This window comes from Drosophila suzukii, chromosome 3 (assembly GCF_043229965.1).
Source record: "Drosophila suzukii chromosome 3, CBGP_Dsuzu_IsoJpt1.0, whole genome shotgun sequence".
Taxonomy (NCBI): domain Eukaryota; kingdom Metazoa; phylum Arthropoda; class Insecta; order Diptera; family Drosophilidae; genus Drosophila; species Drosophila suzukii.
The window spans coordinates 76,099,959-76,117,155 of record NC_092082.1 but is presented as its reverse complement, the minus strand read 5'-3'; the positions used below and the strand labels follow the sequence as shown (position 1 = coordinate 76,117,155).

At 35.7% G+C, this 17,197-nt stretch overlaps 1 protein-coding gene across 1 annotated transcript in view; it reads left to right on the top strand.

The window, feature by feature from the left end:
* The window catches only part of Gyc88E (Guanylyl cyclase at 88E), a 40,137-nt gene that overhangs the window by 813 nt on the left and 22,127 nt on the right, over window positions 1-17,197 (top strand). Inside the window, exon 2 of the mRNA XM_065867102.2 lies at window positions 1,387-1,621. The gene's annotated coding sequence lies outside the window, so the exon portion shown is untranslated. The remainder of the gene's footprint in view (window positions 1-1,386; window positions 1,622-17,197) is intronic.

Sequence of the window (17,197 nt, the reverse complement as noted above, 5' to 3'; positions counted from 1 at the left end):
AAAGTATATAATAAAATAGATTAATACCACTAAAAATTAAAAGTCAAAAAAAATAAAATAATATAGAAACATAAAAACTTACATCAAATTAAGCAGTTTTACTTCATTGTTCTTTATTTCCAACGTTCTAAACAAAAATCTAGAATTTTAAAGGTACAATTTTTTTTTACCAAAGTCTTTTTTAAAATTACATATTTGTTTAACAACTTTAATATGAAAGATGAAAGAAAGAACAGCATTTATATATTCCAAAGTGTAATAACTTTCAAAGAAACAAGCATACCATACAATGTAAATATTTAAAGAGGAAAATTAATTTTCCAAATCCTGGGAAATAATAAATTATGTTAATAATTCCCCTAAGCAATTTACACAGTTTTAATTAATGTGTTCTATAAACGCTTTGCCATGGTATTAAGCATACGCCCGGTGGACCAACTCAAACGTTGTCCCAACTTTTTCCCCGTTGCACCGCAGTAAAATCCTCTAAGGGGCGACATCAAAAACCACTTTATAATGCGATTTGAAGGAAAAACCAGTTAAATGGCGCAATTAATTCAAGCGAACAGCGCTAGGCAGGAGCAAAGACAGTAGCAGTGCTGAAGAGCTTACAGAAATAACCAAAATTTTAATGAAAATAGCTCAGCAGTAACTCAAAAGAGGAGGCTTCCGTATTCACTTCCTATAGGATGCTTTAATTTTATCAAAAATTTGAGTATGTTTTAAAAATATGTTTGCTTTTGTTTATAGAGTTTAAAATTCTGTTGAAACTCAAACTTAATAATTTTTTGAATATTTTATGTATATATTTAAATATATATTTTAAAATAAATAAAACTCATGTTTTAAAATATTGCGAATCAAAAGATTTTCTTACTTTCATTATAATAATTATTTATTTCCCGAATATTCGGCTGTAAGGGTATCAGTACCTTTCATCTAGGCTAATTTGCTGTTTAAATTTGTTATGCGTTGTTGAAGCCTCGAGCTTCAAGGACCTGCTGAAAAGTGTAGGAGAAAGGCAAAAGAAAGGCCTGGCAAGACATTTCCTCAACTTATGCTGAGCACATCAATTTTTCAGGCAATTTAATTGAAGAGCTCTTAAGAAATTTCCCCCTTATTCAAGCAACACAAAACTGAATCACTTTATATGACGAACCGAGATTCATTTATCCTGGCAATAATTTTGTTGTCACGCCTTCACATTAGATGATCTACCACCCCCAAAAAATACGTTCAAAGCCCGCTAAAACCAAACGGATATAAAAACACGCAACAAAAAATGAAATCAAATCAAATAAAACCGAATTATATGAGCCACGCGAACCCATAATACGAATTCCATGTTCATTTCCTGAATTCCGATTTTCCTTGTTTTTTGAGCAGGTTAAGCGGGCCGCAAATCCGCATAGCGTAATGAAAATCAAAGTACATAAATATAAAATTAAATGTCGTAAATAAAAAAAATAATACCATCAGGACGCATAAAATATGTATATGTGAATGTGTGTAACGAGGCAAATCGCGAGGCGACAAAGCGAAATTTAAGAAACGTGCCACATTAAATATTTAAGAAACTCGGAAAGTCGACAAAAGTATCAGGAGAAAAACACAGCGTTTGGTAAGCTAAAATTATACTGATTTATTTAGAATAGGAAATTACTTTTTATCAGATAGCTTTAATAAGTTCCCACACCTAAAACTTTATGAGGGTTTTATTAACAACAATCAATTAAAAAATTCTCAAGTAACCAAGGCAATTAAATATATTTTAATCAGCATAGTCACTTTTTCCTTCTTTTTCCCTCTTTAAAAGCCGAAAACCAGGCTAATTTAATTTTCCCAAGAGCACATTTTTTCCCCACATACCAAAAAATTATAGGCGCATCGTTAGCTAATCAATGAGCGGAACTCTGATTTATCAGCTCCCTATTGATTTATTTGAAATGACGCTGAAAGCATTCCACATCATTCTACCCACACCATAAACACTCTGTTTTTTTTTTTGGGCAAGTTTAACGATTATACTTGTGCATTTAGAGGAGAGTCTGTGGGGCAGGAAGTCCCATAAAAACAAAGTCCTGGCCGTAAAACATAAGAGATGGTCAGACCAAAGTGCAAGCCACCAAAAAAGAAATCGCATATGTGGCATAAAAATACTTCTTCAACGGCATTTCATAAATAGTTTTATGTGGGGCATCAAAAATACATAAAATAGGGGAATGAATAAAAGGCCAAGTAAAGTATGCTTTAAAAGGGAAATCATCCAAGGATTTGGCATGGGGAAATTGTATTTTGGTTTAGCCCAGCAAAATTCTATGCAAATGAGTTTCGGGGTGAGAAAAGTCTTTTCAATTTTTATTGTTTTTCTGTTCTTGGTTTTTGTTTTCTTTTTTTTTTGTCGAGGGTTGCCCCACTGAAGGCGCGTTGAAGCGTAGGAATTTGCCAAAAGCCACAGCAAACAAAACAAAAGAGAAAGGGCAGCAAAACTGAAAAGGGGAAAATGAAAACAAATAGAAATTGCCGTGAAAGTTTTATACGATTTCGAAGAAGGCGTGACACAGGACCAAAGGGTTTCCCAGCGGCATAGAAAATCTCCTGATGAATGGTTTGTCAGTTGGGGGGCTTCCGAATATGGGTTCACACACATATCCACAAAGAAATATGTATTTTGTTGACTGTCTTAAGGGCGGAAATGCAGTCAAAACCCTTTGAATTATGGGCGAAAACTTGTGCTTAGAAAACCATAACATTATTGTCCTCTCAGATGAAAATCATAAAATTACGCATTTGTCAAATGAATAGGTTTTTGATTTGAATTTTCTACATATGAAGGAAATATTAACATACAAAATATTTTTGTACCTAATATTTCAAATACTAGGGGTATTTTTTTATGGAATATTAAAGCACACGTGCTACATTATCACTATATATAGCCACAAACTTTTATCGACTGTCAATAATTGATGGCAATCGCAATCATAAACTTATCAGTAGCAAGTGCGATTAACCTAATCAAGCTGGGGGAAATAAACAAATCGGCAAGTGGCAAGCAAACACAGGAAATGAAGTAAATATAAAAAGAGTGGTTAGTAATTAAAGCACTTTTATGCGGGAGGAATTGGAAATCCATATCATGGGGGTCATGGTTGCCAGTGCAATAATCAAGCTTTGCTCTTATCGGACATGTTGGGGAGACTAAAAATATACAAAATGTATTTTGGGTATCAAAGGGAGTTCTATGTGTACTCCCGAAAAGCTCTCCTTGTGGGTTGTCAAGTTAATAAACGTAAAATGAGCTTGTCGCATCAACAATACTCATAACAATGAAATGCCCTAACTTTAGCACGTGAGCGGTTGGTTTTAGGAATTTTTCTTATGTCAGCATGTTGAAGTGGTTAGAAATCAGTGATTACTTCTAAGGTTTGCAGTGATTTGAGGAAAACTTTTCCTTAGAATTTAATATACTATTTGTCAATATTATTAGAACTAGAACCATTTTACATGTTTTATATTTATCAGATACTGGTACTTGCAATACTATATATTGAACAGTTCTATAAATATAATCTTAAAGTATATAAGTTTAACTGACTTTTAAATATTGAACCATACTCCTATTTATCTCATATTAAAGTGATACATTTTGTTTACATATTAAAGTGTATAAACCACTTCGACTTACCATGGACACATTCCATTTGCCTGATTTTTGTTGCTTGGGTGTTGATTATAATGATAAGCACTTTAACCACAAGCATGCAAATTGCCAGAAGGCAGAAACGTTAAAATTTAACAGCTTTGGCCTCTACATACACAAATTTTGGGTTGCCTGAATGTGAGCAGGGAAAAGAGTCCTTAGGAAAATTCAATTTAGACACCCCTACCATTGCTATTTTCATCTTTATTGGAACTTTTCTAGTTCAGCACATTTGACACTTGAGATGGCCCCTTTCCCATCGCCCTCTCTCTTTCCGATTGTCTCTACCCGTCCTTCTCAGTTTTCTCATGAGAAGTTGTTACGTGTGTGCTCGATGAACTGTTAAACTGCTGACATGGCCACTCAATCTCACCTTGCAGCAACAGGTAACAGGAACTCGGCTTATTGAAATGTTTTCGACACTTTTTGATTGACAGCATCAAAATGAAAACAATTTGTTATTGAAAAATGCTCTCGGCTATTTTGTCGGGGTGAAAAAAAGTTCAGGAAATTAAAGTGTATTCCATAATTCATTTCTTTTTTTGTAAGGCCAATCGTGTTAGCCTGGAGAGTGACAGATTTGAAATTGAATTTTTCATATCAAAAGGAAAGTTATTTGAAAGTAAATATTCTGTGGATTTAAGCAGCGGTCGGCAGCTGTGCTGAGCCTCTGCCGGCACACAAACAGAGTAGAACAGCAGTGTGAAAGACAGAATGTCCTTTTATTCCATGCTTTAAAGTTAGATACATAAAACAATAGTTAGAAAAGTGTTATAATTATTTGAAACATTTTTCTAGATTAAATTTAAAATAATTTGCAGAAGCCATCAATTTTTAATGACCTTCGATGCTCATTGACCCATGCAACTCTGTAATTATTCAAATATTTCACCGTTCACTGCATAAATCATGGGTCGCACGTGTCGATAATGTTCGCCGAAAATTCCAAAAACACAAATGGAATCTGCGAGAAAACTTGGACAGAACTTTTCCTTTTGGCCCATACCATCCTGCCAAATTTATTCCCCTAAGCTATGTCTAATAATCTGCTCGGGCTAAAAAAGATGGCCTGCAGTAGGCCCTGGCCAATAATTCATTCTTGATTTCGGCTTTAGGCCAGTTTGGTGTTAAAGTTTTCCTCGGTTTTTCCCATTTTTCCCTTTTGGTTTCTGTGGTCCGCAGATGTCATCCATGGCCTCCCAGCTGGACTGCAGCATATCTCATTCTAATTTGCATTTTTATGCCTGTAAGTGATATTTCTTTTCGCACTCCCACAAACACTCTCGTTCTGTCTCTTTCTGTGGCCTCTATTTCTATCTCTTTCCCAGCCAGTTGGCAACCAAGTGGAATACTGAATTTTTATGCCCCGTCACATGAGTAAGTGAGTTCTGGGTGGCTTGTGGCTGAAATCGTGGCAAAAACAGGCCGGTCTCTAGAGGAAGTTTCCTCTGTTCGGTGTGATAAAGTCTGAATTATTAAATATACATAAATCAAGGGACAAGAGGAATGAATGCTAGTGGTTTGAGGAAGCTTAGGTATCTACAGGTTATACCCTCTTAAGAACTTTTTAAGGTATTATTATAATTTTTATTATAATTACTGAATTATTATAAATATCTTAGTTAAGACCACAAGCTTAAAGTGGAGACCATTTTAATAGATTTTTTTGTTACTATATATAGTTATTCTAGCATTTTGTTCATTTCAGAATAAATGTTTATATTGGAATATTTTATATTATTTATTATATAAGCCTATACGAGTATAGTATGCCTATCTGCAGCATTTTTTATCTAAAAAGTTCAGGTTCAACTGTGCCATTAAACATTAACCCCAGACCTGACAGGGCCATAAAGCTTTTCAAACTGCTCTGCAGGGCAGAACCTTGTCTAAATCGATGCCATATATCACTGGCATATATGCTGTTTATGGCACTTGTTGTTGTGGCAAGATTTGCATAATCAGCTTCCGACTAATTAAAAGGCAATCAAGCAGAGATAACGTGGGGAGAGGAACGAGTGGCAGGTTACCGAGGCAACAATCGTAAGCGGATAAAGCAAAACGCTCAACAAGCTGCCAAAATACACGCATTTTCACCTGGTTCCCCATCACCATTTCCATCCTTTTCCTGTGTGTTCCTCTGTTTTCCCCACTTTTCCCATCTGCACCTGTTACCCAGAAAGATGGACGAACTGGCAGGAAAAGTGGCAAAGTCGAGGCCCGATTCCTGACCCAATCAGTGCGGCAGAAAATGAAATTTTCCCCGCTCTAATGGAAAACGGAAATGAAGTCCGTGAATATGCAACTTGTTGGCTTAGGTGGGTGTACGAGTTTGCCAAGCTTGATATTGGATTCAGACTACAGTGGTCGGCATATGTATTTTGACAAAATAAAAGTTAAGTATACTCATAACTTGAATTTACTTCTTGTAAACTATAGGCATCAATGGAAAGGTAATTTCAATGCCGTTTGAATGATACAATACATTTCTTAACCCATTCAGTATTTATTGAAAAGGACGAATTTGTGTAAATCAACTTTTAAATTTTTTTTAAAAACTTTTTTCTTCGTCTTGAAAGCTTAAATTTTTTGATGCAAAAAGTTTCTTCAAACAAAAACAATAGTAACTGCAAAAAGAATTTTTCAAAAATCATTTTTCTTATATTTTTTATGAATTTTTGAAAATGCTTAAAAACAGGCATTTGAGCCATATTTTTCTCTTTTTCATACAAATTTTTTCCGACATTGTCACCTTCAAAAAATCATAAAAAATATAAGAAAAATGATTTTTGAAAAATTCTTTTTGCAGTTACTATTGTTTTTGTTTGAAGAAACTTTTTGCATCAAAAAATTTAAGTTTTCAAGACGAAGAAAAAAGTTTTTAAAAAAAATTTAAAAGTTGATTTACACAAATTCGTCCTTTTCAATAAATACTGAATGGGTTAAGAAATGTATTGTATCATTCAAACGGCATTGAAATTACCTTTCCATTGATGCCTATAGTTTACAAGAAGTAAATTCAAGTTATGAGTATACTTAACTTTTATTTTGTCAAAATACATATGCCGACCAGTGTACAGTGGCTTAGAAAGTTGATGAAAAGTAAAGCCAATCTAGGTACGGATTGAATATAGATCTCTGCAGCATGACCAGGAAAGTTTGTTCTATGATTGCTTTTGGATAATGGATAAAGTTGGAGTAGGAAGAAAAAAAAATAATGCAAAAACTTAACATAAACTAAAAGAGTACAAATCTAATATATATCTGATAACTTTAATTGAGTTTGTAGTTTGTTTAGATAAACTAAAGTAAATAAAACAAAGTTGGAAAAGTCATTCTGGCCTTGTGCTGATACAAAATTAAACAGTAAAAATAAAAATCTGCATAATGACACTAATTTTACTTGTAAATATTCGAAAAAAGCTAAAAAAAAATATATGAACATTTTAAATTTCCAAATGTAAAATTACTTAAAAAAGGCTGTATATGTAAATTTAAAGTAAAATATTCTTTATATAAAATTATATACAATTAATTAGTTCGTTTTTTATCAAAGTCTTATTACAATCTTATTATTTCTCGTAGACATTTTATAGTGCCTAATTGAGATTTTAATTTTGTTTCGCCGTTCTACAAACAATACATTAAGCTCTGATTTATGTTGACGTGGCAAATTAGCTCTTAAAACTTTTTGCCACCTATCCTTGGTTTTAATTGGCAGAGGTAAACAAGGAGAAAGGATACCGACTTTGAAGAGTTAAAGGAAAACTTGGTCAACTTTGAGTGAGCAAACGCGATTCAGTAGAGGAAAATCCCATTAAAAGTTTTCTTTGCAGTGGGTGAACCGACAGCCGGGAAAACCAAGAAAGCCGAGAAAACGAAATTATCAGCTGCATGGGCATTGTGCATACGCAGCGTGGGCCTCTATTGAATTACGTATACGCTGCGTTGGCCCGAGTGGGATGTGACTTATGTGCCAGGAGTGCCAGGAGTTGCTGCCGTCTGGGCGCTAATTTGATTCCAGCCAAGGGTAAACACATCCTGTCTGTGTCTGTCATGTTAATAGCCATCCAGCCCCCTATTTAGCCAGCAGGCCCATTATTTGGGCCTCTAAACCCATGTGCATTTGTCTCACGTGTCGGCATTCCGTTTATTGCCAATCTGATGAGTAACCAGGGGCATGAAATGCGAGGGGCGCTTCAAAGCCACGTTTGGCGCTCATTAATTTCCATCGTGTATGTTTTTAATGAAGCTGCGTGCCTGCCACATCACAGGGAAAGTGAAAGTGAAAGTGGGAGAGAAGGGCTCCTGACTTCCGTTCCGTAGAGTCGGGAATAATTTATGCTAAGCCGAAAAGTTAACCCACCGCTTGTTAACCGTATTATGCCCCAAAGCTTCGTCCTTGCGCCATGAAAAATAACCCCGCCATAAACACAACACACCAAAGGCAAAAAACGAATACAAGCCCTAAACTTCCTTAGGTGGGCTAAACTTTTTGTGAAATTTTAAGCAGTTGACTTATTTCAATTATGAATAATTAGCAGGGCAAATATAGAAATTTAGGAAAGGGAGTAAACACCATACTGAATGCTTGCTGTAATTTTGAGGTCATGAATTCGCACCTTATTTAAATTTCGAAGGGAGAAAGTGTGTAAAACAAATAATGAGCTTATAAAAAAATCAGGACTTGGTTTTTTTAGAACAAAAACATAAAATATACTTTTATGAGTGAAAGGTTATCTTCACAGCTACTAAATAAACCAAAGTTTTTATGTTTTTTGTACATATATAAAATAAAATACCCAGAAAATCCGTAGAAATCTACAAAATAAACAACAGCAAGACCAAATAGCACCACAAATAGGCCAAGAAAACTCGAAATAATAGCCAAGTCCCCCAAAGGACATTTAAGCGGCTTGACTTGAATTAAATTTTTCATTCAACGTTCGCACTGAAATGAAATTAAATGCTTAAGCTGGGTGAAAGAAAGACAAACAGACGCTGGAAAATAAATAAACAAACACTTTTCTGGAAAAGCAACCCACACTAAGACCAACTAATCACCGTTGACAGTAAAACGAATGGAACACATACCAAACTGGACACAGGATAAAATCCTAGTGGGACAGGACATTAGCCATAAGAAGAAAGAAGACCAGTAGACCATACAAAACCCCGATTTTATGGCAGCAGATATCTATGCGTCCCTTGTTTTCCTTTTCAGCATTTTATTTTCCTTTTAATTTAAGTTGATGTGCCAAAGTGCAAATAAACGGACAGATTTATAAACAGACCAGGGGCTCTGCTGTTTTTCTTCCTGACAAGCGTAATATTTACATTGTCATAAGAAGAATACCCACTAAAACTAAAACCGCCATGGCACATGAGTTAACAAAAAGCTTTTTCACATGGGGAAAAAAAGAAAGAAAAACAAGCAACAATTCGGTAGTTGCTCTGTTTTCACACAAGGTTTTCGCATTTTCAGGGAAAATTCCCTCTAGTTATTTTTGTTAGCCGTAACAAAACAAAAACCGCAAATGTCCCAGAAAATGTGTTTCGCTTTGGCCCACGCTTTTCCCTCAGAATTAAAGCTTTAAGATAATTTAAGAAAATGGCACAACATTAATTATTTTTTTCTACTGCCCAGGAACTTAATTTGACAGAGATTTTCATCCCAATTTATTTAATGAAGCCAAGAGCGAAAAATTGAAATTTTCCCCTCTGTATATGTCATGCCGGAAAATTGTCAAAGTAAACAGACCTTTGTCACATTTATCCCGTGAAGCTATAAATAGTTTTGAGGCGTCCTTTGGTCAAGCACTTTTTTTTACCAGGTTTATGGGAGAACCCAGCAGCGTAGCTTAAAAAAAGGATAATGAGCCAACATATGTTTAGACTGCAAAGTGCGAACCCAAAAAAAGGAAAGCCAAAACAAAAAGCAAGCAAATGAAATCCAACCGGAGAGAAAACAAAACGTCCCAAACAAATTTTCCGCCCTCAGGCAGAATATTTAAAAATGAAGGGAATTTGCTGGGGGAAAAGCTGCTTGTCACTCTGTCACAGTGGGAAAAGCGAGTGGGGAAAATAAAAAAGGAAAATGTGGAAAAGCTAATAATATTTATGGGCGCTCTTTTTAGGGCCAACTGTCAACGCGAAAATAATGTATCTTTACACATATGAGGATTCCATACGGCCGAAAGAACCACGAAAATCTCCTGGAAAGCGGCTTAGGGGAAAAAGGTGGAAAGTGAATAGAAAGTGGGGGGAAAGCCATTGTTGTGTTTAATTTGTAATAAAAATTAAGTGCACATTTATGAGGCGAGACAAGCAGTCAGGTAAGCCAAATGAATTTGCGTCTCTTAGGAAGTTTTTCTTTAGCGTTTTTCTCCTTATTAAGTGAAAAGCCATAAGAAGCTTTGATATATGTAAGCGAAATATTAAATTTTAAAGTCATGAAGGAATATTTTGCGCCCACAGACTTAACGCTTCATTATATTTTCCACATGAAATCAGCCATTGGGGGATGTTTTGAGCAGGAGATTCTTTTCAATAAGATTAAGTGAGTTGCCATAAATACATATTTGGAATCTATAGTATTCCTTTGTATTCATTTTATAAATCTTAAAGATAACACATTTTTAAGGTAAACAAGCATTTCTCCTAAGTTTTAAATTCAATTTAGTTCACAAAGAAAGCACAGGAAAATTGAAAGAAAAAGCAGCCACATTGTAATACAATTTCTGCTGAGAAGGAAAAATAAATGAAATTGGGATTTAAATTAGGCAATCTTTTAAGAATTTTCCTCAGGTGTTGCAATTTTCTCCTCTCTTCTGGAATTTCGGCCGCATATTTAGGGTCCGCTTTCCTTTTGCCTGACGCGTTTTTCTGGAAATTTTATTGGACACCATTCAAGAAATTTCAAATTAAATTGCATCCAAGAGGTCATTTAAATTTAGCCCTCAAATTTAATTAAAATTGTTTCGCTGGCATCTGTTAAGTGGTTTCAATTTGATTAAGTAAGCGGTGTGGTTTTTCGCTTGCCCCCAACTATTAGGATTTCGGATTTTGCGCAGAGAAAAAAAGAAAAGAAAATGCTTTCTTAACATTTTTCACACTTTTGCAAATAAAACTGACTTGAGGCAGAGAAACATGTTTTTTGTGCGGCAAGTCAGGGAGTCAAAAGGTTGCCAAGGTCGTTCAAAGCTGTGACAGTTTCATTTTGTTTGCCTCGTTTTCTTTTTTTTATATTGATAGAAAGATATCACACACAAAGCTGAGATGCCTGAAAACCGCAACGAGTTTTCCCTGGAAAAACAGGACATTTGATAGCATTTCAAAAAGTTATCGTTTCGCATGGCGTATTTATGTGACAGCGTGTGTTTGGCATGTTTAATCAGGCAGAAACCATAAGCAAATAGGCAAATTGTTTGCAAATAAACAAGTCGGAAAAGTTTACGAGAAAAGCGGAAATGCCGACGTGTCAAGGGGGGAAAACTTTGATGGCTTTTGTCAGGAGATAAAACATTTTTGGTAAAGAGATTTACGTAATGTTGACAGAAAATTTTAATGTTCCCTAATGCAGTACTGGAAACTTTCTGTTGTTTTTATTAACTGTTTGTAAACATTGTAACTCAAAGTTGTTTGCGAATTAAAGGAGATCCAGTTTGTTAACTTTTTATTTAACTTATCAGAGGCAGCCAAAATGTATTACCTTCCTGCATTATTCAAAAATGTATAATATATAAATATAAATGTAAGTATTATCAATAAATTAAAGACAATTTGAGGGAATTGCGAAAAACCAAACACAACATGTTGTTTATTTTTCCTCGAAATCAATCAAAGAGAAAACAAGGAAGAACGCTATAGTCGAGTACCTCGACTATCAGATACCCGTTACTCAAAGGGAAATGGAGATATGCAAGCAGCAAAGCGAAATTAAAATGCGCCACCTACCGGCGGTAGACAGATTTAAGCGTTATGGGCGTTAGAGTGGGCGTGGCAAAATTATTTTTGGATCAATCGATAGGTATTGACGACACCAATAGATTTCAGTTAAAATTTTTTATCTAGCATGCAAATTGTGGGCGTCACAGGTTTTCGCGGTTTGTGGGCGTTTAACTGGGCGTGACAAACTTTTTTTAGGTCAATCGATAGGTATTGATGAGAACAATACATTTCAGTTAAAATTTTCTATCTAGCATCAAAACTGTAGGAGTTACAGTTTTGGGCGGTTTGTGGGCTTTAGAGTGGGCGTGGCAGTCTACTGAAACAAACTTGCGCTGCGTAAGAAGCTCAGGAATCTGTACGCCAAATCTCAATAGCCTAGCTCTCATAGTTTCCGAGATCTCAGCGTTCATCCGGACGGACAGACAGACGGACAGACGGACAGACGGACAGACGGACAGACGGTCAGACGGACAGACGGACAGACGGACAGACGGACAGACGGACATGGCTAGATCGACTCGGCTAGTGATCCTGATCAAGAATATATATACTTTATGGGGTCGGAAACGCTTCCTTCTGCCTGTTACATACTTTCCGACGAATCTAGTATACCCTTTTACTCTACGAGTAACGGGTATAACAAGTTGTTATCCTAGAAATCTTTGTATGTATGCAATAACAATCTTTATTTTGCGCGAAAACAATTTGATGTGCGATTTGCATTTGTTTTGTTGTCACCCCCAATGGGATCAATTACTTGGCTAGCAATTTCTCATTACGACCCATAAATAAGTCAATGAAGATGCGCCATAATATTTGATGGCAGCTCCGAATGACTGTCCAAAATTGTGGGTTGTCATGCCAAATAAGATGAAAGGATCGTGTTTGTTCAGAGGGAGGAGTCACAGTCAAGCAGCAATTGATGCGTTAACCCCAATTTGATTTGTCTCATTGTCAAACGCTCCACAGACTTTTAAGTGCCATCTTCATCTCCATCTCCCCGTAAAGGATCCCCTTCATTTAAGCTGGCCAGATTACTGTTCATTAACATACTATAGTCCTGCCAGGACTTGTGTCTGTCAACAGAATCTAAGCAAACAATAACAATCCGGAACCGTCTGAGTGCCTTACAATAGTCAATGTGTGTTGGGGTCCGCTCAAACACAAACAAGTAAATAAATATGCTTCAGTTCAGCATAAATAAACCACGGTTTTGGGGAGGCTTGTGTCACTGCAGATGGTGACCCACATTCCGGCAGATGGGAGACAGATTATGAGAGGTCCTCTCAGAGGTCCTTTTCTAGCTTAAAGTGCTGCTCAAATATGCTGGCAAAAAGTCGCCTAAGGGATTCTTAAAGTGTGTAAAGAGATATGTTGAGGAATTCTTCATTTTGCTGGTCCTTAGGAACCTATTAAATTACAGCTAAGAAACCAAGGGATTTTACGAATCCCGATTAAGTAGGTCTTTAAAATAAATACCTGCATATGATATTCATAATTTTGTATTAAATATTTGCACTAAACATAATAAATTGCATAGTTTAAATGGAAAATATTTAAGCCAAGGTAGTTCTGCATAACTCTTATTTACTTTATGAAAAATATTAAGTTCAAATTTTAAAATCGTCAAGTTAACTATAATTGTTAAATCAAATATTTTTATTTTTTAAGTGAATAAAAACCTCAATGGTTGAAAATCATAGCAAAAAATAGTTAAATTGAATATGGAATCCTAGGATTTTCTACATTTCTTATCACTGTACCCTTGTATCTCAGCAACAATGTTGGATATAAATATTCCACTAATGCAAATGTATTTAATCCCTTAAAAATCTGTAATAAATTAAGCCTTAATAAATTAAGCCTCAATAAACAAAGCCTTAATAAATAAATTTGTGCAGATAACTTTACTCCTCCCAATCGCCCAAAGCTATCAATATAATAGTTCAATTCAATAACCACAATGAAATAAATCAACTGCAACCGCATAAATCATGATGCCAACTTTAATGACAATCGTATTTAGTTTACAAGCCGCAAAAAGTTCAACCGCTTTTCCTTGTCTACCCGAGAAAATGGGAAAATGTTCGACCTCAAAATATGTTGTTCACGTTATCTCTTTGCGCAATTTTTGCATGCTGCGATGGCTGCAAAACGAATTGATTTTCAATTTTTATGCTTGCCTAAACGGAAAATTTGTGCAGAGCCCAAAAAGAATCAAACGCTTTTTCTTTTTAGGGGTGTTGGGAAATTGCAATGCATTTATTATGTATGAGAAAATCAGGAAAGTAACTCATGTCGCAAGGAGAGCCTACGATATGGGCTCCATTCAACCTTCAAACTTTGGGTGCCGGTGCCCCAGAAAACGTTCATTTTGTCCCATAAGTTATATGCAAATATCTACACAGCATTTACATATATATTCGTTTATGAATTTGTTTTCGGGTGAAAAGCTTAGGGAAATCGCCCCGGGGACCCTCCAAATTTTATTTACTCTCCAGTGAAAAGAAAGGAATCTTAAAAAAAAATTGTCCCACTTAGGGTACAATTTAATTTTAAATTGAGGTACCTTAGGTTGCTTTTGGTATTTGTTATGCTAATTTGTATATGTATTTGGGCGAATATTTGCTAAAATGACAGCCTGATTATGCATCGCCAGTCCAAAAACTCTGACAGCTTTCAACACTTGTAAATTTAGAGCGATACTGGGTATTTTATTTTGTTTGCATGCATGTGAATTACCTAAATTGTGGCTGGAAATGGTAAATTGTTTTATCAAGGACAGCACACATGGTTTTTGTATAACCAAATGCAATTTAAGTTATTTAAATCTAGAGATAGTGTTGCACAACGAAACTTGTATACCAAATATTTGTTTTCTTATATATGTGCACCAATTGTAAATTCAATTTAAGGCTTTAAAATGTTTGTAAATTTCAAATGAAGCTTAAAAGGTTCACCTTGTTGTATTTTATCTTGATTTCTTGATTTCTTTTTACCTCGCTTAGAATGTGTGTATATATGAGAATGACCCTTTATGCTTTTTTCCAGCAACTTGTTACTTAAATTTTCAATGAGCCAGGCTTACATCGGAATGCCATTCCCATTAAAGCTTAATAACCAAAAGGAAAAATTGAAAATTCTCGCAATCCCTTTACGCACTTGGAAAGCTCTTCATAATTCACGTAAAGGGGTTGGCAAAAAAGCAAAAGCCGCCCTTTTAAAGCCTTTTCGCATTTCTGAGGACACCAGAAAGTAATCACTTCCGCATCCCTGGGAATTTTTGTGGCAAGTCCTAAGTATCTCGTGGGTTGACCTTCGTCTCATGCTGATTTTACGTTGGTTACTGAAGAGGGTTCCTCGAAAAATATCGCTAATTTTGTCGATATTATGTTTTTGATAAATGACCTGAGCGGCGCTCCTTCACAATTTGTTCACGGCTAAAGTTGTTCATCAGAGAAAAGAAAGATGGATATCTCGAGACTAATCACTTAGCGCTGGGATTTCACGGAATCCTGCCGTCTGACACATTAATCAGCTTTTGGCAGATCAATCAAAGTTGCAGTTTCGGATAGCAAAAGAAAATACAACAGCTTGAAGTTCAGTCTTACATTTGACTTTACGGACCCTATAAAAAGAAAACTGGTAAGGGTCTTTGGTAATAATATATGAGAAAATAAAACATATTTCTAATTCAACCCAAAACTATAATACTATTATTGTATTATTATAAAAATCCTTTAATGGATTATTTTGTTAATTAATTCATTTTGAAAAAGTGGTAAACCAAGGTCTATAGTTTTATTTCACCTTTTCTTACTTTTTCAGGATAGCAGTGAAACTTACTAGGGAATTTTTTCTAACTCGAACTTTTTCTTTTAGTTGTGACTTACGCCATTGTCTGTTTTTCTCAGCTGTGGATTCTCAGGTGTTGAGGGTTAATGACAAAGTTGTTTTTCGCATTTCACTTATTTTGTAAAGCTTCCCTCTCAGCAGGTTCTTATCTCTTGCTGGCCAAGTTTTCCAGTTATACCCCTAACTTGAACTAAGCTCCTTGTGGAGATAGTTATTTGTCAGCCAAGCAGAAGTTGCACTTACAACTGTGGCAACAGGGCGTATGAATGATGCTTCTAAGGATAATGAAAAGCGGGAATGTAGTTAGTAACTTTGTTTTCTTTGTTTGTCTTTACTGCAATTTTCAGCACAATTTGAAATGGAAATAAAGACATTTTGTGGAAACCATTTATCACCATAGTGATTACTTATTTAACTTTTATTTAACCTTGAACAAAGCTGGTGAACCCTAAAATATTTCCCATTCCCTCTATAATGTTCACAGATAATTAAAGTTGCCCAATCATTGTCTGGCCAAGGGGAGAAAATCCATAATAAAACAGTTCAAGCACCTTTCATCAGCTTGGCTGGTTGGCAGCAGGGGGTTAAGGAGGCCAAGAGGGTTGGGATTATCTGGCCAATGCCTTGGGGTTAGTTACCATTAAGCACAATCAACCATCAAGCCCGCGGGCTGCCTCCAATTGAGACATTTTCACTTTCATTCATCTCTAAAGGAGCCTGACTTTTGGTTGGACAAATTAAATTTCTGTGTTTGATGTAATTAATTTGCCCGACCCAAGCGGCAGTCAAGCAAAGAAAATTCCACGCTTGACTTGCTTTCACCTTAAATTTGGCATATTAAGCAAAAGATGTAGCAAAAGATTCCCCAATCAAACCCTTTTTTTTCTGTGAAGAGCCCACGAAAGACAATGGAGGTGCAGTCCCAAAAGTAGGCAATGCTTTTTCACTTCCGCTTTCTGTGTGTATTTGTGACGGGCATGTCAAGTGGCCGACACATACATGGGGCGAAAGAAAAACCCTGACCAATTAGCACAGGAACTGCCAGTTATGGCCAACTCTCAGGCACGTGCATTTGATGGCCAACGATAACCGGCGAAAAACTTTCGCAAAGACATAAATCTTCGGTTCGGGGCCGAAAACATGGAGGAGAAAAAAGCGAGGCCGTCAGCAACAGGCGTTGCACGAACCGCAGATGACAGCCAGTCAGTGGGAGATTCAAACATTTTGACAGATAACAGCAGCCGCAATTTCACCCGACTCAACTTTGGGGCTTCGCTTTTCCCGGTACTGCAATTTAAACTCGGTCACACTTTTCCGCGAATCGGAAACTGAACTGACAACTTAGTTATGTCAAAGTGGGGATGGCTTGCGAAAGATACTCAGTGGTTTTGGGACCTCTTCATTAAGATACATTTGAAGAGGAATATTTTAATTTGGGGTTGTGATTAAGCTTTAAAATTTAATATGGAACCAAAGTTTATTTAATATTGGTTTAAAATGGTCCCAAGGTTTGGTCAATAAATCTTATTAAGATAAATATTTTTATAAATGTATCTTCAAAGCTTTCTATAAAAGTTTGTTAAAGTTGGTTCAAAAATGATCCCATATTTTTGGTGAGTACATTTTTATAGGAAAGATATGATTTAGTAAAAATGTATACACCTTTAAAGCTTTCTATAAGGTGTGTAA